Source organism: Heliangelus exortis, chromosome 5 (assembly GCF_036169615.1).
Source record: "Heliangelus exortis chromosome 5, bHelExo1.hap1, whole genome shotgun sequence".
Classification (NCBI taxonomy): domain Eukaryota; kingdom Metazoa; phylum Chordata; class Aves; order Apodiformes; family Trochilidae; genus Heliangelus; species Heliangelus exortis.
The window spans coordinates 15,433,983-15,455,686 of NC_092426.1; the positions used below are offsets into that span (position 1 = coordinate 15,433,983).

Consider the following 21,704-nt stretch of genomic DNA (forward strand, 5'->3'; position numbering starts at 1 on the left):
ATTCCTAGTTATCTATATTGCCAGATCTTAAACACTAGATGACTTTTTAACTACATTTCTGTGCAAGTGTCAGTGCTTCTACTCACATACTCTGAGTACACATTATAGCCAGGCAATCTTATTATTCATTACCACAGTTTTAGAGAGCAAGTACAAGAGAAGTGTCCTATCTTATTTATTTAGTTATTTCTAGCTGAGAGACAGATGACAAATCAGATGCAGAACAAGCGGGCTGAAATGTTCAATACCAGTTTTTACAAAAGGTTCTGCAAAGCAGCAGAATATGTACTGGCTTCAGTGGGTGCACTTATGGTATGAGAATTCTGCAGAGTGCTTGCCCAGCTACACTTCAGTTACTGGCACGGGGTTTTCTCTGGATACTGGGAATGTAGGCACCTACCCAAAACTCATTGATGAGATATGATTGGCATATATATGTGGGAAGCTTTCCACATACAAAACCAGGCTTTCAGATCAGGTTGTTTAATTCAGTGACAAAGCTGTAGTTTTTTGGAAAAGATAAACGAATACTACTTTATACAATCAGAACACCTCCATTGTCACTCTGATTTCTGTTATATTTAAAAGATTTAAAGGAACTCAGACAATTTATTTGAAAGTCATACTTCAGAAATACAGCAAGACATATGCTTTTACACATTCATAGACCTTCTTTCAGAATCTGTTTTGTTACTAGATGTTACAAATTACTTATTGGAATTGTAAGTCTTATTCTACAAATATTAAAGCATCACAAAAGGTTAATATTCTGTAATGTTTTGCAAGGCAGACATGGAATAATAAAAAAAACATTCCTTTATAACACATATACCACAGCATAAAAAATATTATTAATTGCACTTATTTCAAATCTAGTTTATACTTCAAAACATTTATCATAGCATTAATTTTAAAAAGTAGACATGGGAAAATCTCTCAAAGACCACAAATTTTAATCTAAAATTGGAAATAAGTTGAAACATGCATCAATCAGGAGCTGCAGAAAAACATTTATTTTGGTGGCAGAGTAGATTTGTTGGGGCAATACACCAAAATAACACATGTAGAGGTTAAAGTTAGACTTTCAAGAAAATAAGCTTAAACTCCCAGTTTTTGTCTGAGGTGAGTATAAATGAAAGTACTATAAAAACAATTTTTCTATATTTTCTCCCATTTATTTAGGTTAAAGTTTTGATGAGACCTGTGGACAGATTCAGACTGGTTCGTGCAGGAACAACCACAGCAGAAGCTGGAAGAGTGAACGTATCACTTTTTTGCACCACTACACCATTTTGTATCCAGGTCCAGTTGTACAATATACACAAAAGCTTTTGGCTCTGGGACGTCTCTCACAGAGCTAATGATAGTGAATGAACTCTGAGTTTTGCAGAACTGGGATTTAATTAGCCATATTCTTTTTTTTTTATTCTTTTTTTTTTCTTATAGACACAATAGGCATATAGAAACACAGAACTTGTGTTTCAATTATTTTCTTTAAAGCCCCTGTGTTCTCCCTTTCAAGAGATTCCAAGTTAGGAGTATTACAGCTTTTTGCAGCCTCCAGATCTTAATTTTGAAGGGATGTTTTCTATTTATTTTTATAGCTTGGAAGGTGGCACAGGAACCATCCAGCCGGTCCAAGAACAGACAGTGAAAATGCTGAGAATCCAATGACTGTCTCCTAAATTAAAGGAAATAAAATTAAACAAAAGTAAACAAAATTAAATTCTCCCAGTGTAAGCAGTCTATTGCCAACGAATAGACAACTATAATCCCAGAAACATTATAGATTCTACAGGAAAAATAATCCACAGAGGATTATTTTACATGCTTGGACTAGAAGCATTAATAATCCACAGCAACTGGAAAAAAAAAAAATTTACTCCATGTCATGCGCATACAAATTTAAAAGCATAAAAGACCTATTTAAAGACACTGCAAATTTCTTGTTTTCCTACAGTCAGTACATTTTGTGCCTATTTTCTGAGCTCTTTATGAATGAAAAATTTTATAGAAACAATATTATTTGCTTAATAGTTACAGTTGTGCAGCTCACTGCTAACAAGACACAAGAACTCTGAGTATCTAACACTGGGAGTTGATATAATGGGGGTCAGAGTTGCTGCTAAAAATCTAGTTACGTGTCTTCTGTAATCACATATGAAAATAGTTGTGCTGGGGAGTATAATCAAAGCTCATTACAAGGCATTCCACAGAAACAGAAGTTTGCAGCACATATCTCTGTAGGATGCTGAGAGAGAATTCCCTTCCTCTCAGGAATGAATTTGCCATCTCAGAGGTGGAAGGAGAAGAATTTCTGCGAGTAGAGAAGGGGAGTTCCTGGGGAGAGCTGGCTGCTACCTAAGGTGAAGAAAACCTACATTGTCTATACAGGAAAGAAGAGGGAGAGGAAGCTCTTCCTGGGAAGACTGGACCCTATGCCCAAGCTGTGGAGGAGGAAAGGAAAGGTGAGGGCACAAAGGTACAACTCACCACCAGTCCCACTTTTTCCTTGGGCGGGGAGCTGTGGATGCAGTGGCTGCTGGAGCCAGCAGACCCAAAGCGGAAGAGCCGGGATCCGGGACGCACTATAGGGCTCAACATTTTATCCCAGTGAGGGGACAGCACGGGTGGGAAATCCTGACCAGCCAGTGATTACTGCTGTGAGGAGTTTCACAGTCCTTTGATATTTTCCGCTGCTCAAATCCTGTGGGATTCTGGTAGGCACACTAGGCAGCTGCTGTCCTCAGGTGGGCACAAGCAAGAGTGTGTGTGTGTGTGTGCCTGCTTTCCTGGAATAGAGCTCCCTAGGATGGTGCAGCCACCTCCCGCAGGCTCACTGAGTGATGCTGCTTCTGATTGAAAAGTCATATGGGAGGAGTCTGTCTCTGATGCTCATGCTAGGAGGCAACATGGAGAAAACTCTCTGTCCTCCCACCTATTAGGCTTTCATGTGTCCTCCACACATATTATTTGCACCCCCAAGTTACATGCTTTCTGAAATGCCCATTTGCCCACATTTGCAGTTCACTTACCACCTTCATCCACAAAATGATCTGCTGAGTAAATCATCAGTACCTTAAATAAAATGCTTCCTGCCACCCACTGCAGAGAGTATCTCCTTCCTCCTCCCTAAAGCACAGCTAATCCAGGTGCACAAAAAAGCTGTGAAGCAGCCTGCTGGGGCAGAAACCATCCACAGCAGGGAAATTTCAAGCCACCTGCCTGGGTCCAGCATCAAAGCAGAATGTGTGGCAGGGTAACAGCCAAAGGAAAAAAAAATGTTACCAGCACTACGATTAGGTGATTATTTAAGAGCAGAAGTAGTTGGGAAGGCACAGAGAGGGATGTGTCTTCTTCTCTGCATGCAGAGTGAGATGGATGCTGAAGAATCATGGTGCTGTGGGTCTGTGCACCAGCTCAGGAGCTATTAGCTCAGGACCAGCACCATGCTAATTTAGTAACTCAACTTGCAGACTGGGTCTGGTTTATAGCTAGTTAGCTTTCAACAATAGAAACCAGACATCCAACAGTCTGCACACACCTGTACAAATTGTACTTCTGCACTCAGAGATTAAGAAGCAGGGAAGTAAATAATCCTTCCCTCAGCTATTGACTGTGCCATTTAGGGTAGGAACATTTTTGATAGATGAAAGCTGTGTTTCTTAGATGCAAACATCACGATTTTCATTCAGCTGCAGTAAAGGTGCAACTTACTGGATGTCCTGCACATTTCTAAATGTACATTAATTTCTTCTGTACTTTCTTCTGCCTTGAATTACAAAAGCCTGAAGCAGACAACCACGGCATCCTTCTTTAGGTTTCTCATCCTCCAAGCTGACTTCCAAGACAGATTACAACATGGTGGTGGTGAGAACCTCAGCTTCAGGTTTTTTTGACAATGCGCAGAATGTGTTAGATAGATGTGAAGAGCAAAGAGTTAGCAATCGACATAAACAAACAATAGTGGGTCAGTGATTAAACAGACCACTTTTTTCTAGCAAGCCTTCCAATTGCTCAGCTGTAAAGTCCAAACCAATTTTCCCATTTGCCATAGCCCACTGCTCACAATAGTGCTGCACCCAGGCATTTACAGCCAGTCTGTGTATTTGTCCCTAGCAGAGAACAGTATTTGTCAAAGTCCCCAACAAAAGGCTCAGCTGTTCCTGGCTCAGCATTGACCCTTTTGTTGCTCACTCAGCCTGTGTCTCCTTTAGTGCCTGGTGATGCTCAGTCTGCTACAGCCTCACCTATACTTGTCTTGCCAGCCCTGCAGACACTGTTTATACACTGCTTCTGAACACTAGCAGTTTTTTCACATTAAATTCAGATTTGAAAAGTCTTTTGCTGTTCCTACAGGTGCTATTGGCCCCTTCAGGGTGATAGTAAGATTTCAAAGCTCTCCTGGCACAGTTTATCCAGCAGATTTCTACTTCTCTGCTACCTCAAAAATCCATTCTACATTTTTCATAACATACCTGATCCTTACTCCTTACAAGATCCTTGCTTTGTTCTGCTACCACTGGACTAATTCAATTTTTCATTATTGAGGTCCCTTCTCATACGTCCATTAGACATTACCATTTCCTCACACCATAGCTGAGAGGGCAGATTCTCCAGCCACTGGTACAGGGATTCAGGTTATACCACCCCATCAGTGCCAAAGCAAAGCACTTCCAGATAACATATGCAGTGAGACCACCAACCCTCTGGTGTGGTAGTTCATTTTCTTTCTCATCTGCTTCTGTTGGGGAAATTGTAGGTAACAGTGTAAGGATGCTTCAGCAGTTTTACTTCAGTGTGAGACTGCTTATTTTAGTAAAAAAGTTGAAGCATGTGTGCAGGATGCCAATGCTCCTCCCTACTACTCAATTTCAGAGTATCACCTGAGGAAACCAAGACTACTGCACAGAGAATATTTATTTTCCTTAGACATTGAAATCAAGAACCTTATTTTAAAGGGAATGGAACATACAGAACTACAACACATCTTGAAACTTTTCAGAAAATCAGAACTCTAATCTAATTTCTAATCTGCAGGTTTTTTTCCTGATAAAAATAATCCAAAGATATAATTGGAGTGAGAATTTTTAAATGGGGGAGGGGGGTTGTAGGTTTGTTTGGTTTTTTTTTGGTTGGTTGGTTGGCTTGGGGGTTTTTTTTGTTTGTGGTTTTGTTTTGGGTTTCTTGTTGTTTTTTGTTTGTTGTTTTTTTTCTGGTCTATCTTTGGTAATATTCCTACAGATAAAACTCTTTATATTCTCTTTGAAAGATTATTTCTGTCTTTGTTTTTTCCATAGATGAAAACATTTCAGTCAGAGTGAACAAGTTTCTGAGCTATCACTGTCATAAAAAATAAAAGATGCTCCAAGATACAGAGGAATTTGAAACAGAAGTCTTACAGCAATGTAAACTTAGGACAGTTGTACTGATGATGGTATTTTACCAGTAGCACTATGGCGAAACTTAGGTGTGTAATTTGAAAATTATGTAAGCACAGTTACCTTGGATTTTTTGGAATTTTTTTCTTTTTTAAATTTTATTTTAATGAGAAAAATTGAAATTGAAAAATTTTTAGCTTTTTTGGCATGGGTCTTATATGTAGAAGAAAATTCTATTTTTACTACTTGGATACATCAAAAAATCAGCTTTAAATAAAATTAGACAGTTTATATTTATAAATGTATCTGATATGAGGAATAATGGGATTTTTTTCCACCTCAATAATAAGTAGAGTAGGATACAAGGGGTGTGGTGGTCATTCTCAGCCACTTCCTCAGACACAGAGCAACACATTTTCCAATTTTGCAGAGAAAAACTTTTTTTATGTTTTCAACATAAACTCCGTCTATGAGTGTTTTAACTTAAATTCATCCTCTCTTTGTTCAAAACGTTACTGGAGAGCTTCTTTAAGCTGCACAGGCTCTTAGAAGCACTTTTGAGGAAAAAAAAAGAAAAAAGGTATTGTTTTTTCTGGAGTTACCTCTTCCAGCCACGACCCGGGTTTTTTGTGCCTTTCCAGAGCCCACACTGCCACCTGGCGCTGAGCCGCGCTCCGATTTTCAAGCGGCGAAGCTCGCCAGGTTCAGCCGAGTTGCTCCTGAGTTACTGCAGGGTGTGAGAGAAAGGAACCAAACTCTGGAACGAGGTGCTGCATTTTTATAATTCAGAACACAGGTTTCTCAAGAGCATTGCCAAAGCGGGCTTAGTAACACTCAAGTCACCCCTGCATGTGGAATAAACAAACCATTTACAGGCCAATGACAGGTATCATTTTGCTTTGAGTGTTTAGTCAGCATTTGATATTCTACAGGTTGTTTCTTTGCAGTAGTAAACAACTGAAGGCAGGTACTTCTGTGACATAATCCCTCTTTTAAGAAAAGCAGATGATTAATTCTTGTGTCCTTGAACACAGACGTATTAAATTTGTTGATCTTAACAACTGGTTTTATTCTGGGGGAAAAAAAAAATAAAATAAAAAATTGGCATCCTTCCTCTTGGCACCAGTCTCCAGTGAATTCATCCCCCAGAGCTTACTGAGGTATCCAAGTTAGATACTTCAAGCACAGACACCACAGATTCCTTCTACCAATGGTCACCTAAGATTTGAATCTAGCATGCAGATACCTTTCTTCCTCTACTGACTTTAAGAGTGACTTTGCTCCTAGATATCTCCATTTAGTACTGTAGTTTGATGGAATGTATCTATGTCTGGCTGCTGCCAGGTTCAGAAAATGAAGGACACCTTCACAATATGTGGGAGCTCCCTGCATGGACTTAGCAACGAGCCTACTAATACATGATAACTGGTATTGCTAATTATTAAGTTACCAGAAAGAAAGGCTGGTGCATTTTATTACAAGTATTATTTCAACATTTAATAAGCTCCCTCTGCATAGTGTGCATACACAAGGAGAAAATACGTTCTTGATTTTTCAGTGTATTACCCAAAGAACAATACATGCAATAGAGATGACATAAGAAAACAATGGATATAATTGCAAAAACTTATAAATACTAAGGAGGAATACAAGCAAAGAAGAAGAAAGGAGAGAGTGGAGAAAGGTAGGAAAGTTGTGAGGGGTCTTGAGATCAGAGCCTGCTGCTTCAGTTCCTGTTCTCTTCTAGAAACGTCATTAATGGCAAATGGAGAAGTGTCTCTCAGAGACACTATTACAGGTTCCACTTGGGCTCTCAGGTACTGCAGAAATTGGGAAGCTGGCCTTGCAACGATTCAGAGCCTGACTGCCACTTTGTGTAAGAATTTAGGATGAGTCTGCATCCAGCTGTCAGAAATTCATTTTCTATCACATTTATGACATATAAAGCCTGTGGATCAACTAGGGTCAGCCTTCTCACTGCACATCTGTACAAAGGGATAAAGAAGTGGATTGTTTCACTTATCATAATGTAGAAAAAACCCACAACCCTGGTGATTTACTTCCTGAACAGAGTACATAAGAGATAATGAAGAAGAAGTCAACCTCCCTCATGGACAAGGTAATGGCAACAAAATGTTCATGAGCTTTGGTCAAGAGCACAGCACTGCAAAAAGGATGACATGCTTCTAGATTGTGAATGACTGAACTAACAAGAAAAACACCACAAAACAGGATTTACTTAACAAGGGCCTGATTCTGTCCTCTGGAAGTCTGGTTAGGTCCTACCAATGACACCAGAGACACCCAGAGAAGGATAGTACCCTGTTGCCTAAAACTTAGTAAGAAGGGCACCAGGTAACTTTTTGCCACGTTGGATCAACAACTGCAAAAATAAACAGGTTGACAAAAAAAATCCCGTAACATATGAATGCATCAATCTGTATTGGAATTAAGCATATCCAAAAGCCTATTAAACAGCACTAAATTTTCTGTTGCTATAGTAATACATACAAAGATTTTAATTTAATTTCTCCTGGCCTTTTATCATGTCTTTATTTTTAAATGGTAAGGTAATTTTTTTTGACTGCGCTGGCTTTGTTTGCGTATTTCACCTTCTGAAAGATTTTGGCCTTCAAGACCCATTTCTCACTGTAGGTGGCACTAAATCATTGCACAACACAAAGCAGACTCATATTACCTACATCTGGATGGGTATAGAGTAACTTTCTCTGGTTTTGTTCTCCTGAATGATAAGATTTTTATCTACCTGGGTAAGTAGCATGAAAAACAACTTAAAACTTGCTTGCAACCTGGGACAAAACATATTCTCTTCTGTGCTTCTGGTTGGTGCATATATTTTTGTCCTGTAAGCTCAATACACCAAGTCAACTGGTGGAAGAGCTGGAATACAAAGATCACTTCATGTGACCCTAGGCAAGGATCCCCCCCCCCCGTCTTGGCAGAGCTAAAAGACAGTCCCAGTTCAAAGTCTGATCTTCCAAACGGTACAGTGCTCAGAGACTGTGCTGGATGTGCTGGGGATCTGGCAGGAGTCCAACCCACCAGACTGAACATGGCTCCTTGGGCAGGGCAAGAGGACACTGCTTGCTCTTTATGGCCACAGCTGCTTAAGTAAAAAGCCATCGCTTTTGAGAAAGCCTGAGCATTTTGTAAGCTCTTTCACTAGATATTTCTGTATATAGTAAGGACCCAAACTGGCTGCTGCCTTTATTTACCACCACAAAAACAGTGAATATATTGCTGATCCTGGTAGAAGCATTGAAACGATTAATTCATCTGAACACTATTTTACTTTTATAAAGATCATTTATTTTAATTTGAGGACTCATCTCAAATCTACCAGTCAGTGATTGTTCCTATCAATTTTATTGGGAAATTTTTTCACTGTCAATTTAAGGGTGACAGTAGCTCTTTGGTTCTTTTCTTGAGATACAAAAATTTCAAGACCTTACTTTGAACAATATTTGATTTTTCTCTTATGCTAAAAGGAAGATGAGACTCCTCAATGTTTCTGTATAGAGCAGTAAGAGAGCTAAGTACTATTGGAATCTGATGAATAAGCAAATGATAGTCCAGAGTCCCAGCTGGTATGAGCAGGCACTGTACAGCTCAAGACAGTGGCATTGGGCCAGCCCAGACAGAGGGAGGAGACAGCCCATGGTATGATTGTTCAACTCATCATATTTTGGACAAGACACAGAAATGATCCAAAAGTCTGGTAGTCATTAGCTGGAGGCATTCTTACAAAAGCAAGCAAGTCGTAATACCCTGATTTGTCCCATTTGGATAAGAGCATTGTGCCTACTTCTAAAATCACTGCATGTGTTTTTATTTTTCAACAGATCTTAATAGCACATAACCTTTTGGCTTTTTCTTCTGTTGCTGGTAGGCATCACAAAGTAATTGCCATATTCAGCTTTGGAGGGGCCCAGTCCAGAGCCAGTTCATTACTTTCAGTGGGTGGTTTTTGATGTCTTTGTCTTTGGGCTGCAACACCCAATTTTATGTCCAAAGTTTGCTCACAGGCAATTCACTGAAACTGAAGGAATCTAAGGGCACGTCCCTGGTGTGCAGGAAAAAAATTCAGAGATTCATCAGCTGGTAGAGGTGATGTTATGTTAGCTCTGGGAATGCCCAAGCCCTTGCTAAACATCTGTACTACTTCTGAAGTCAGATTAATATCCCCAAACAGTGATGTGTGGACGTAACAGCTCAACTGCAATAGCTCCACTGCTATGAGAGAAGACTTTTGCTCACGGTGCCTCATCCTGGATTGGTGGTGCCAGAGCACAGGTTTAATTCAGCAGGGCACAGACTGACAAGACTATACACAGTCCAAATATCTACCTACCAACTACTGCATAAGCTATACTGTAGTCTGAACAGTCCAAATTAAACAGCTCTTTCGGGAGTGAAGTTCAGGGAATGTCAGAGTCACTGTTCCAAAGTCTCAGAGGCCTATCTTTGCTCTGACACACTTGCACAAGCAGCTTCTGCCTTCACATCCTCAGGCTGCTGCAAAGGTCTACAGAAGCAAAGTTGGTCTTGCCAAGGTAACACTTCCTGGCACATCAGGCTCTTTTAATTTTAAAGGACAGTCTGAGCCGAACATGGTGGGAAAAGCAAGGAGTAGTGAGGCAAATGCCCTATGCAGTACAGCAGGAGGTAGCAGCATACCAGTGCTCATAGGATTCATAGCAGAAGTTAATTTTAAGGAGAGATTTGGAAAAAAGCCATTTGCACAGGTCTCTTCCCATGTACATGGGATGGCCTGCGGCAAAGGATGAAAGTGCTTGGGAGAAAACAAAGATCAGTGTACAATGAATGGTAACTTCAAAGGCAAAAGGGGAGGTGGAGCCAAAAACTTGAAACATAAGGAAAACCAGACTTTCAACAAATTATTAATTTAAACCACTGTGATATTCTATTCCTTTCAGTTTACTGCATTCTGGGTTGACTTTATCTGTTAAGATCTGTACCTACAGCCTGCATCCAGTGACCCTTGAATCATCAATCAACATAGAACTACATCTGACACAACTTTAAGCTACTTCTATTCAAAAGGGCTTCCAAGGCAACCATCTCCTTCATGTAAATGCTGTGCAACTGCTTCTGTTAGCTTGAATGCTTTACATAGGACGTGCACATACATACTACACATTCTCTATATAATGCAGCCAGTGCAGCAAATTTTAATAACTGGTTGTGATGATTTGGGGATACAGTCCCTCATCATAAGCAGTTGTCCTGTGATTCCACTACAATGTATAAAAAGTCATACATGACCTCCTCAGATTTTACCTTCATATTTAAAAGACTCATCAGAAACTAACTGTCAATATTGGAGTGATTTAATCACTTTTCCTCCTTTATCTGTCCTAAAAGGAAAATTTGCTAACAGTTTTAACAACCTCTGTACAAAGGGAGAGATCACAGTAGGACTAATAGGGTTTTTTTGACAGTTACTTACTAACAAAAACCTGTTAATAACATTTCATTTATCCTTGAAGTGCTTCATGGCTTAGTGTGGAATTGCAGGTCTCCCTGGAACAGTAGAAGTGGTAGTCCTGTGAGGAAGCAAATCGTGGGTCAGTCCTAGCTGTGATAGCTGCTCTCACGTGCACCTCTCTGTCAGAGACCTTCTTAGGCGAAAAATCCCCAGTCAATGCTTCACATCTTCCTCCTTTCCAGGACTGGAGTATTCATGCATGGTCTGAGCATACTTCAAGACAGGCATTTCTAATTAACTTACTTTGCTTCTCAAATTCTTTATTAAGGTTCCTTAGGAGAAGGAACATTGTCCAGCTGGAGTAGTCTACAAAAGCAGCAGCAGCTGTGGGTGAGTAAGCAGCTCTCCCAAGAAGTCAGCTTCTTTTTAAGTCAAACAGAGCGTCCAGGAAACAAGCAAGGATTCAGCACTGCCAGTGAAGAAAGGAAAAGCACATTCTCCAAAAGACCAAAGACACAACCTCCACGGAGGAAACGAAAGATTCCATCTACCTTTCCTGACCTGGGCAGACCCACACTGCTCCTTGCCTTCCTGTTACAAGAGAGGTGCATTCAAACTCCTAAAAAGAGGTGAGGAAGCCATGCTGGTTCACTGATTATTTCCTCGTGGTCTTCACCAATGTGAGCACTAAGTATAGTGTTAAGAGAGAGTCTGAAGGGATCAGCAGCAACTGCAAGGTGCAAACAGCCAGGCATTAGTCTTGTACTCTTGTTTCTTCTTCCAGTTATGAAAAAAGGACAGGAAGTGAGAGATGCATCTTGGAAATGAACATTTGTCTACATAGATGTTAGCAGCAGTAGGACCTGAGTTCTCTAAAACGTTCTACAAATTACTGGGTAGATATTCAGTCCATCTTGTCAAGAAGGGGGGTTGGTTTGTTTTGTATTTATAAGGGTCATAAGGATGACATGGAGGATAGAGAGCCAGTTTTCTGAACATTTTAGGTATCTGTATATTTATGCAAGAAACACAGAAAATAAAAAAGGAATGCTGGCAATCTTTAATACAATAATCCACTTACAACTGAATTTGCACAACTGAGAGTGGGACCATCTATCTTACTGTAGTATTAACATAAGGATAATGATAAAGAAATGCACAAGAGTCATATCACAAGGACACTAAACAGGGCAGATTATGCAGATGAAGATTTTTGAGAGTAGCTAGCAAAATCAGCCAAATTTCCAGGTTTAGAAATAATGGAGACTTTGCCATCTGCACTTATGTTAGACAAAAAAAAACCCAAACAAACAAACAAAAACCAGAACAGATTGTCCAGCAAACTCTTGGAAGGCATTGGTGATGTTTATCTTCAGAATACATCTAGGAGGGAGCTTACTTTCCATTTGATTGCAAGCAGTAGGGAGGAACTGGTTGAGAATGGAGAGAGGAAACATAACTGAGACCAAGAAATAAGTGTTTGTTATCTTCATGAAGAGAGTGAGGAAGAGCAGTAAAATAAAGGATCGTGAACTCTGCTTTCTATGAAATTCAATGAAGTCACAGACCCTAAGGAAAATATTTTCCTAAGGAAAAGAAGTCTCAGAAAATTGGTACTTTGTTAGAAAAAGATGAATGGCATAGTTACAGGGTAGCCTGAAGTGAAGAAAGAACAGATGTGTGTAACAAGACATCAGTTTGCCTCAGTCACAGGCAATTCAGCATAAATGAGGAGAAATTTAAACAAATGACAATGGACAGAATATTCTGCACCCAGGATAACCAATAGCACAAAATACAAGAAGATTAAAAAAATCCCTTAATTGTGCAAAAGTCACTGTCAGAGGTGCAGTAAATGACAAATAAAAGCTGGACCAGTACTATGCTGCTGGAGGAAAAGGTGTTTGTATTGGACAACACACAGAAAAGCATCATCTCTGAGTATTGGAAGGAGTCCCCTACAGCACATGCTACTTGTAAACCTGTGCTGCAATCCAGCTTCCAGCCTGGTACCTATACATCAAAAAAGATGTGAACTAATCACAGAATCAACAAAAAAGTGGGGGTTTTTTTGTTGAAAAAGGAGAGAGGAAGAGAATGTTGAGGAGAATCATAAAGGACTACAAAACACATGCAAAGGGAGTCACGGAAGAAATTAGAATTGTTTGTCAAAAAAGAGCAGTGCTGGAGAAGGTTACTGTCTTCAAGACTTGTCCTATAAACATAGTGGCAAAGAATAATCTTTTCCCCGTGACTGCTGTTGGCAGAACAAGAAGTAGTGAACTTACATTGCAGTAAGGGAGATTCAGATTTGACACCAGGAAAATTTTGCTGATTGAAAGCAATTTTTCAGAGTGCTCAGCTCTCTTTGGGGAGGTGTAAGAGATGTCCATCACGTTGGCTGCTTTTCTCCAGGTGGTCTCTCCCTCTGTCCACTAACTACTCTGCCTGCTGCTCTCAGCTGGCATCCCAAAAACTTTCAGCATCTGAAGGTGTTGTTAGCATTGTTCTTTAACTGACAATGACTGATGGCTTCAATTTGTTTCTAACTCTACCTCTTTGAGAAAACAGACTCACTCAGTCTGGTCCAGACACTCAGCTTGACAACTGCTTCATTATCCAGGTTTCTTTATTAAAGTAGTAGAGCAAGTAGCAGTAATAACTTTGCAAGATTAGTCCACATTTGATCAAGCAACATTTCAGGAGGATTACCAGTTCAGCAACTTGAATACAAAGAACAGGTCACTAGTTCCCACTCCCACTGATTATCTGCTATGATCTTTCTAGCGTGAGCTTACTAACTTATTCATTAGTTTATCCGTATATTAAGCACATGGACAAATTCCAGACAGTGCTATGAATTCAGCTGGTGCTATATAACATCAAAAGTTTTATCTAAGTTCCAATGGGTAACTATTTTTATCATCAGTAACTGCACTTTATGACATTCAGATCCAACTAAGTCATGGCAGGGCCTCACCAGATAGATAATTTAAGAGTGTGTTCTGCTTAGAAATCAATGTACATTTAAAAAAAAAAAAAAAAAAAAAAAGAAAAAGTGTTGTCCATATGTTGACCTTTGCTCAGCACTTTGCAGAACTTGGAAGGTGCATATGGCATGAGGCAAGCAATTCCAGGAAGAAAAAGGACTGTCTCATAGCTAAGTGCTATCTTGGGAATCCAAGCTTGCTTCTGCCAAAGAACTGCAATGTAATAATCAGCTGATTACTTAAACTTTTTAACAAGTTGTGGTTAGCTCTTTGCTCTTTATGTTCCAACTGCTTGACTTGAAATCTTGGTGCCAAATTTGCAAAAGGACAGACACACAGCTGCAACTGAACTGAATGGGAAACTTACACTGAACACAGCAAGTGCTACAGTACTGGCAAGTACCTGTGTACCTCAACTGAGCCCCCACAAAGAGCAAATTCTTCACCTGAATAATTCTTTTCCTCACACTGTAATATAAAGGGTAGATATATCAACTGTTTTTTGAAAATCCATTAGTGTTTGTGAAGCATTTGAATGCCATGGAAAGGGCGTTAGAAAGTTAAATCTGCATTTAAAGCAGAGGTTGAAATGTGCAGCAAAGTAGGCACAGTGCCATACTGAACTGTGAGCTACTCAATATATTGAGTAGCTGCCCACTCAGCAACTATCTAACATGGTACACATTTCTCACTGAAATGGGTCCTGTGGAAAAAAAGGAATAATTTGATAAAACACTAAGTGGTAAGAAAAGACCAGCAGTGCAACTATCTGCAGCCAAAGCAAGCAATTGCCATCATCAGCAGTGGTTTGGCTTTGGCATTTTCTCTACACTGGCAAATTACAAAGAGCATTTACCAATGAATGCAGCCACAGGGTGGCTGATTATACTCTCCCCAAAAGCATCAGTGACACAGTCCCATCAGTAACAACAAACAAACCGTGCACACAACAAAACCCTTTTAAGGCCCAACTAAAGGTTAATCCAAATGACATTTGATTACAAGGAGGTAGTATTCCCTTTAGGATATGCCTCAGTGATCACAGTGAGAGATTTTCCATGTGCGTGGGCACGAGATAGCTACATAAAGGCCACACAGGTGAAAAAATTGACTTTTTGTGCCTAAATTTATCATCTTACTTGTGTCTCCCAACACAAGTGTCAAAATGTAATGGTCATGGGCTGCCCTGAATTGTCAGCCCATGGACTTCACGGGCAGTTAGTTTTGTAAGGTTTACCCTCCTGGCATACATCATCACCAACCTTGTCTTAATTTCTTGAAGTGCTGGGCTGTCCCATAAACAGGCGCCTGTCCCCAGGCCACCCCACCTTAACATGAGAGTCTAATGTCACTTATTTTCCTCATGCTTCTTCAAAGGTTCCTGATGTGTGTTTTCTGCTATCTGCCCCAGGCAGGGCCTGTTTAACATCTTCTTCAAGGTAACAGTTTGTACTTTGTTCCTGCTGGATGCAAATATTTCACTTCAACAAATTCATCAGGCTTCCCAGAAGTGCAGGGTGGCTGTGTGCCCACAGTGGTGCTGATGAAGAATTTGCTTCATCTCAGAAGAGGCAGAGATCACATAGCTGCTACTTATGTGGAAGTCCCCATCACTGCTGCCCCACAGCAGCCTCCTTTCCTCCTGCTAGCAGCAAATTAAATCCCCTGCCCTCATTTTTGTTCCTCTGCTTTCTTGCTAGAACGTGGGTTTTACCTCATCTCTGCATGAGGATCTGGTGACTCAAGGAACACACAAAACCTGGGCAGAAAGAGCATTGCTGTCATTGCTGTGCTGCCATGACACCTGTTTCATGCAAGGAACCACATCTCTTGCTGTGTCATCACTGGCTGTAGAAATCCAATTGCTGTGACTTTCACATCAGCTTCAATCTGCTCTCTGAGGGGCTGTTGGATGGTGTATACTGACCAAGATGTATATGAGTATGACAAATACCCTTCTTCTATGAAAGTTTAAATAAGTTATTTTCAGGTAGCAAAAAAAGCTCAGATTGTAAGATAAGGCAATACACAAAGAATAAAATCAAAGAGCTAGTAATAGCCTTATTTACCGATAAACAGATAACACTTTAAAAGTATTCTACACTTTTCTTTAACCATGAGTGCCATAAAATTGAACTGAAATACACATGCTAAAAAAAAATGTCAAGATAAGTTGGACTTTAAGGATCTGATCTGTAGTGCTAGAAAGTCACACTTCAGATGGTTATGAAGAGAAAGGTGTTGCTTACAGCAAAACAGAATCACATGCTCTAACTAATGCAGATGACATTATTTCTGTAGTATGCACTCAAGAGGTACCTTCTGCAACATGTGGTATAACCCAACTCTCACCAAAAACTACATCCATTCAGTTTTCCACTGGCTTGCAGAAGGCTTTCTGTATTTTGCATGATCCCACTTTCCAGCTAATCTGTAAATTCTCTAGAGCATGTACTGTAATCTGAGTTTGGCACTCCATCCAGCACAGCAGGACTGCAGTTTTAATCAGGGCCTCCACACAACACAGTAATACAAATACATGATTAATACTAATACTAGTACTTATAATAAACAGCATACATTTGGAATGAAATGCCAGTGAAACATCCAAAAATCTAAGAAATGAATCACAGATAAATTAATCAATGGAAGTGAACTGTTGTAGCTTTTTTTTCAAGTGTATTTTCTCTTCAATAAATGCTGATAAGCATCAAGCAGGCATTTCGAAGCTTGAATTTCCTACTGCAAATGAAGGATAAATGAACTACAATAGACATTTGAGTCAGTTTTATTTTTAATAAGTGGTAGCACATAATAACGTTTTCTGTCTAACATTCTTGAATTTGGAGATAAAATGCAACGTGTATGTACAGCAATTATCAATAAGTATTTTACAGAAGTCACTGCAAACACACGAATAAAGCATTACATCATTCTGTATCAGCAGAAGTACCAAGAGCTGTTTTGTAGCTCAGACAGGCTCTCATTCTGTGCTTTGGTTATTCTAAAGAAGAAATTACATTTTACAACACTTGAGGCATATGCAAGGTTTTGCTCCTTAGGACACCAAGAGATTACTGTAAACCTATCAAACCAAACATATTTCAATCCTCCTAAAAATCGAAGATCAATTCATTTCTGAGAGCATTGTGGGAGGATTATAATTAAGTGATCAGGGAAGCGATGTGTGTGCACATACTGTGAGGGTGTTTGTCAGATGGTGTGAATCTCCTATCCTCTCATCTCAGAAAACATATTCACCTGCATATAAATGCAATTAGCTTCCATTTCCCACTCCTCCGCAGCAAGGCTTGTTGTCCTCCAGTCTCCTGCACCAAGGTCCCACATGGCAGAAGGTACTGGTCACCTTACTTGTGGTGTGCTTCTTCACTGTCTCACCTGCAAGACAACACAGTCCTCAGGGATAAGGACATTGCACTGCAGTCAAGGGGTGACCTCTATGCTTTAAAAAGTCTGAGACAAAAACACATGGTGGCCTTCCAACCTGCCTGATGTCACTTCAAATTGCTACCCAACACACTGTTTGTCTCTAAGTCATGAAAGAGAAGGTTTATTTTAGATATTTAGAATCTTCTATGATTCTATACTAAAAGAATTGTTACTATTGTGTAAGACCTCAGCCCTTTGATCTAACCATCTAACCACTGTCTAACCATTTTGACTACACTTGGGTTTATAACACCAGAATAAAAAAAAAAATAAAAAACACTAACAAAGCAAACATTCAGCCTGCAAGACTTCTTTTCCTTCCCTTCTTCCCATTTTCACTACCTGTTAGATTATGAGCCAGGCTTGGTGGATGGAAGAATGTTTTTTTTCACCTACTTACAGAACTTTGGCAACAAATTCCTAACTAGTTGCTGTCACCTGAAAACCAAGCTGGCATACTATTTCCCTTTAGTCTAGAAGTTCTGTGACCTGAATCCTTATTCAACTTCTACTTGTTCACATTCTATGCCGCTAACAGAAAACCACTGATAAAATTGTAACAATAGTATAAATCATGAATGACACATACAGACAGAGGTTGTCTCACACTGTTGGTCTTTAGGGAACTCAGTTGCAACTATTTCTCCTAAAAGATACATTTAAAATAACAATTCCATGTACATTAAAACAATTGCAGCAGAGTTTCCTATAGGTTTATGTCTGCTGGATGCTTGACTATGATGGCTAAGACAAAAAAACATTTCTGTAGTTTCAGTGTCTATAAGGACCTAAATGAGAAACAGATCAATGAGTTAATTTTTTTTTTTTTTAGCACAGAGGTCCTAAAAACATAAATGCACACACAGGCTATATGATCATATATACTGTATTTCTACAGAAAACAAGGGTAAAATAGAAGTAAGCTGAACACTGGCTATGTGGAATCCCACAATTGTGGTTTCTATAATAGCAGGGAATAGAAAGTGGGTTAGGCAAGAAAAGAGACAGAAATAAAAGATGGGAAGGCTCTAGCACGCAACAGTTCAAAGAGGCTCAGCTCTGCCTGCCACTCATTTTATTAGCTCTGCTGACGACAGTGACAACAGCTTGCAAAGACATAATATTTACAGAGCATAGTCCTTCTTGAACACATACAGGCATAACCCTGACAGTATGAGCTTCATCTGTTAAATTGCAATTATAAAAAATCCCTCATCTCACTCTTGTACTGGGAGGATGTGAAAGTCAAAGGTTGTGGTTCTTTCATATAATACAGTGCTATATTACAGACCATAAAAATAACTAAGACTGTTAAACCCCCAAGGAGTAAGGGACGTTGTCCATCAGCCCAGCTATATTCCTTCACCATTTTAAGGCTAAAATCAGCTAGAAAACTGACTACAACATGGAAAAATATATTAGGGGTTGTTTTTCTCCTAGCTCCTTGGCAAGCTGCTCAGCATTATGAGATGCTACACCAAGTGGTAGTTAGGGAGGTCTGATGCATTTAGGCAAGTTAATTAGAGATGGTTGGAAGAAAGTGCACTGCCAAGGGGGAGGGAAGGCTTCCTTCCAGAAATGGACTGTCAGCAAAGTCAGGAGGGGATATAATCAGTCAAAGCTTGCCTTTACCAATCAAGAATGATCACAGTGTGTCTTTCAGCTTGCTGAATATTTTCTGCCATGTGAATTCCTCAGATTTTTTGCCTGTGCATGAAACTCTTTTCTCAGGCCTTCCCATATCCAGACACACGGTGCTTAGTCTTTAGTCTACATAAGTAGTTTAGTTTACTTAAGTGGTTTTATTGAAGTAATAAAACTTGGAGGCCTATTTTTGGTCACTGTATTTGATTTAGAAAACAGTGATCTTACAGACACAGTGGCTGATATGTTCTGATCCTCACTGTACCTACATAAACCTTCCTTGAAAGAAAATGTAGCAGGAGCGGTACCAGCAACAGTGAAGAAAGCTGCAGCCCTTTTTACTGCTGGAACTTAGTTTCACCTAGATGCATGAAATACTGATTTCTGATACTGAGCTTATCAGAAACGGGGAAGGCAGTGCAAGTTTATTTCCAAGTGAACAGTACATTTTCCTGCCAGTGACAATAAAATTCTAATCTGACTGTGGGCTGCCTGTAACAAGCACACACCAGTTTAGCAAAGCAAGGAGCTAAACAAATCCTTAATACAAGCAGCTTAAGGAATTATCAAGGACAAAGACCGTGTGCTAACAAACCACTTTGCACTGCAGACACTTCTGCAATTGTCTGTAAGAAGCTTGTGAGATCTGTCATGCAAACCAAGCCTGTGGGAAGGGGGCCGCTGCCAGGGGCACCCCGGGGTGCGCTCTCCCCAGGGCCCGGTCTCGGCTGCCCCTCACCACATGGGACCTGCGGGCCGGCGCCTCTCCAGGCTCGGGCAGCCCCAGGGTATCCCTCCCGCCCGCCCTGCCTACCCTCCACTTTTCTGGCTGGCGGGTGAGGCCCCCAAAGCCCGGGCCCACTGGAAAGGGCGAAGGTTCTCAGAGCAGAGCCTTCTGGTGGCTTTGCCAAGGGCCACCGAAGCGTGAGCTCCCCGTTGGCACAGCCGCCATTACAGGTCGCCGCCACCCTATCCTTCTGTGTCAGTGGAAGGTACAGAATGACGACAGCCCCGCTCCCCCCGGCAGCTCCCCGACACCCCCGCCCCGCCTCGGGTGCCCCCAGGGTGCAGCCGCCCCGACCCCTGCGGGAGGGACCCCCCGCTCAGCCCCGCCCCTCCCCGCACCACGTGTCCCGGGCACCGCAGCGGCGCTGCGCAGGCGCGCTGCCCGCTCCCACTGCCCGGCCGACTCTGGGGCTCTGGATCAAAATGGCGGCGGCCGGAGCGGGACCGGGAGGGAGCGGGCGGTGTTGAGCAGGGAGGATGGCGGCGGTGGCCGGCGGCTACCGGAGGTGAGGTGCCAGGGGGAGCCGCGCGGTGAGCGTGGGCTGGGAGGGGGTCGAGTTCAGTGTCACGGCCTCAGAGGGGAGGGGGCGAGACCGCCGACGTCCCCTCGGCGGGGTTCCCTGAGCTGGGGCCGGGTGTGCGCCTCGCCGGGCCGGTACTGCTCTGTGCTGGGGCCGAGGGGCAGACTCCTCCCGCGCCCGCCTGGTCACTCCCAGCCAGCAGCTCCGCCGCTGTGGCGGGGTTGGGGTGCGGGCCCCCGTCGCCCCGCAAGGCCTCCCGCCGCGGGGAACGGCCCTTCTCTTCGTCCCGCTGACGGGGGCGGGGGTCCCTGGTTCGGACCACCGGCAGCGGCCTCTCCTCTGCCGCCGTCGGGACCTGCTTCAACGCCCCCTCCCCTGCGGAGCGCTCCCTGTCTGCCCGGGCGGTGTGGCCCTCCCTCCGGTGCTGGGCGGCAGCGGTCCCGGCGGCGCTCCCCGCGGAGCCCTCGGGAGGGTTGTTGGGGTTGCCTAACGCAGGAGCTGGTGCCGGGGCTCGTATTCCCGTGGCGGTGCTCCCCTTGGATCCCGCCGGTGTGAGAGCAACCGCAGACACTGGCTGCGGGGTGGGCTGCGGTTCTCCCGCTTGTGCGGGCGACAGCTCAGCCCGTCCCATGGCAGCTCCTGTAGCACTGAGGCTGCTGCCGCCCTGGGATGTGGAGTTTGGCCTTGCTCCTGTTCGTACTGGTGGTACCGTGATGTTCCTGGAGAAACTTGGGGAGCTTTGTATATGATGTTCGTGCTTGTGCCTCTGGAATATTCCTGCTGCTGGTGGGATAGTGCCTTGCTGATTGTGAGTGCTTCTACTTGCTCTCTCTGCCATCCCATTTGAGGCCGGTGGGTGAAAGATGACAGACGTGTCATGTATTAATATAAAATATGATAGCAATGTAGGAAAATGTGTTGATGCAATGAGACTTCATTTGTGTGAGAATTTAGTTTAGGGAATGTGGCATTGCTTGAGGCTTTGCTCCAAACTAGTGTAACAATACACAAATCTAAAGTGCTTGGCAGGTATACCACTAGGATGTAATTACTTCGGGTTTTACCACCTATCATGTGCTCTTTTTTCATTTGGAAATAGAGAAAATAAAAATTGAAACTCGGATACAAAGTGTTAAGTGCTCATAGCTTTTTTTTTGAGGCACCGAGAAACTTGCTGAGTTAAAGCTTTACCCTCTTTGTGTGAAAGATGTTAGGGAAGAGGGTTAGTCTTCTAAGATTCTCCTTTATTGTTTCAGAAATAAGCTGTGGACCACTTTCATCCTGTATCAGTTTGCCTCTTTACACGAGGAGGTGCTAGGAGGGCAATTCCTTTTTAGATTCAGTGAGTTTATTTAAAGTAGCTATTTGAACTTTTTGCTTAAGAAATCAACAAAAGTATTCCTTCTTTCTCCCCTGCTCCTTTATCAACTAAGAGGCTTCTGCCAAAATAACAAAATTAATT

At 41.8% G+C, this 21,704-nt stretch overlaps 1 protein-coding gene and 1 long non-coding RNA gene across 5 annotated transcripts in view; one reads left to right on the forward strand and one right to left on the reverse strand.

Moving 5' to 3' along the window:
- Positions 1-569: 569 nt before the first annotated feature.
- Positions 570-19,978, reverse strand: LOC139797003 (uncharacterized). 3 transcript variants are annotated; one of them, XR_011726240.1, is made up of 5 exons: positions 19,854-19,978; positions 19,750-19,814; positions 17,103-17,240; positions 15,104-15,746; positions 570-1,681 (listed from the first exon to the last, which is right to left on the reverse strand). It is a non-coding gene; the product is annotated as an uncharacterized lncRNA (long non-coding RNA). The 3 variants fall into 3 exon arrangements; XR_011726241.1 differs by lacking the exon at positions 15,104-15,746; XR_011726239.1 differs by lacking the exon at positions 570-1,681 and having other exon boundaries at positions 13,460-15,746.
- A 112-nt stretch (positions 19,979-20,090) lies between these two features.
- BTBD7 (BTB domain containing 7) overlaps positions 20,091-21,704 on the forward strand; it is a 53,808-nt gene continuing 52,194 nt past the window's right edge. Inside the window, exon 1 of one of the 2 annotated variants that reach the window (XM_071745729.1) lies at positions 20,091-20,227. The gene's annotated coding sequence lies outside the window, so the exon portion shown is untranslated. The remainder of the gene's footprint in view (positions 20,228-21,704) is intronic. The other variant, XM_071745728.1, reaches the window with a different exon arrangement.